Below are 2,500 nucleotides of genomic sequence, written 5' to 3'. Positions count from 1 at the left end.
CTCACACCAGAGAATCCCAGTTAGAAGGCAACATCGTAACATTCCGTGCTCAACAAGGCTCATGTCGCACACCCAAAGGCACCCGATTCCAACCAGCCAAACATGTTCTGGCACCACCCGCCTTCAAAACATAGGGCTGGCCCAAGGCTGGCGAGGCATCACCACAACGTCACACACTCAACGAGGTTCATGCCGCACGCCCGAAGGCACCCGGCTCCACCCCACCTTGCATGTTTCATCATCGTACCAACCATCAACCATCCTCAAGCCAGCCCAAGTTAGAAGGCAACATCGCAACATTTCATTCTCAACAAGGCTCATGTCACATGCCCAAAGGCGCACCCGACACTGCCTGACCGTGCAAGTTTCGCCACCGCACCGCCGCCGTCAACCGCCCTCGTCCGCCGACCACCACTCCCACGCCCCAAGCATATGCCCATGTGCGGCGCATAGTGCTTGGGGCGTGTGGGTGGTGGAAGATATAGGGGTACCCCCGTGCCCAGCCCATGCAGACTAGTCACCCCCCTATATAGTACATTTTGAGGCATTTTTGGTCTGCCAGGCCTAGATACGATTTTTCTGAGCCGTCATACGGTCAAATATCTCAAGTTTTAGAGTGTTTTTTTCCATGAACTCGATTGATTCATGGATTGGACATTGTAATGGATCTAGAAATCAAGTTTCATAATTTTTCAACCAACCAATTTTTTTTAATGAATTTTTAAAAATTAAATAATAAGAAATTAAAAAAAATAGCTAGATTTGTCAAAAAAATCTGAATTTTTTTGGGAATCATTCTTTCATGTTTCTTAGCTCCCAGAAAAAAAATTACAACAAACCGACCACTCCACAAGTACTTTCACAATTAATGGGTGATGGATGGGGCGCGGGCGTGCACGCAGCAGCACGCGGGGCGGGGCGGGGCGCGCGCGCGCAGAAGAACGCGGGCGGGGCGGGGCGCGCGCGCGCGGGAGACGCTGGCGGGGCGGGGCGCGCGCGCGCAGAAGCACGCGGGCGGGGCGGGACGGGGCGCGCGCGCGCGGGAGAACGAGGGCTGGGCGGGGCGGGGCGCGCGCGCGCAGAAGCACGCGGGCGGGGGGGGACGGGGCGCGCGCGCGCGGGAGAACGAGGGCTGGGCGGGGCGGGGCGCGCGCGCGCAGAAGCACGCGGGCGGGGCGGGACGGGGCGCGCGCGCGGGAGAACGAGGGCTGGGCGGGGCGGGGCGCGCGCGCGCAGAAGCACGCGGGCGGGGCGGGACGGGGCGCGCGCGCGGGAGAACGAGGGCTGTGCGGGGCGTGGGGCGCGCACGCGCGCGCGCGCTGGCGGGGCAGGGCGGGGGTGGGGCAGGGCGGGGCGCACGCGGGTGGGGCATGGCGGGGCGGGCGAGCGCGAGGGAACGTTCCGACACTGCCCCACCGTGCGCGTTCCGCCACCGCACCACCGTCGTCAAACGCCCTCGACCTCCGACCACCACCCGTACGGCCCAAGCATATGCCCATGTGCGGCGCATAGTGCTTGGGGCGTGGGGGTGGCGGAAGATATAGGGGGTACCCCCGTGCCCAGCCCATGCAGACTAGTCACCCCCCTATATAGTACATTTTGAGGCATTTTTGGTCTGCCAGGCCTAGATACGATTTTTCTGAACGGTCATACGGTCAAATATCTCAAGTTTTATAATATTTTTTTCCATGAACTCGATTGATTCATGGATTGGACATTGTAATGGATCTAGAAATCAAGTTTCATAGTTTTTCAACCAACCAATTTTTTTTTAATGAATTTTTAAATATTAAATAATAAGAAATTAGAAAAAATAGTTAGAGTTGTAAAAAAAATCTGAAATTTTGTGGGAATCATTCTTTCTTTCATGTTGCTTAGCTCCCAGAAAAAAAATTACAACAAACCAACCACTCCACATGTACTTTCACAATTAATGGATGGATGATGATTGTAAAAACAAGGTCCTGGTGGGTGTCTTAGTGTAATGTACTTGCTCTAGTATCAAAACTCTTCATTTTATTGTTTTAGACAACCAAAAGAAAAAAAAAATAGTTAAATTTTTACGGGTGTCACTCTTTTCTTAGTTCCCCCAAAAAAAAAAAAAGTCACAACAATACAAGCATTAAAAATGAACATTCACTTTTCACGGGTATTGGGTTTGATGATATTTTTATAGTCCAAGGTTTTATACACGTTCTTACTTTCCACGGATGTTAGGTGTGATGAATTGTTGTAGGGGCTAACCTTCAAGGCTTTATACGTGTACTCACGCTTCATAGGTATTGGGTGTGATGTTTTCTTTATGGAGGTAACATCCAACACTTTTGATATGCTGTTGGTAGAACATTTATCACACATAGCATAGGATGGGGCTTGGCGTGCGCGAGGTGAGTGGGGGCGCGGGGGTGTGCAGGGAGAGCGCGCGGGGGCGTGCGGGGGGTGTGCGGGGGGAGTGCGCGGGGGTGTGTGGGGGGAGCGCGCGCGGGGGGCGTGTAGGGTG

This window comes from Cucurbita pepo, unplaced genomic scaffold (assembly GCF_057944985.1).
Source record: "Cucurbita pepo subsp. pepo isolate OVF unplaced genomic scaffold, ASM5794498v1 scafford_12, whole genome shotgun sequence".
Taxonomy (NCBI): Eukaryota; Viridiplantae; Streptophyta; class Magnoliopsida; order Cucurbitales; family Cucurbitaceae; genus Cucurbita; species Cucurbita pepo.
The sequence above is the reverse complement of the archived record's forward strand: the minus strand, read 5'-3'. Positions refer to the sequence as shown.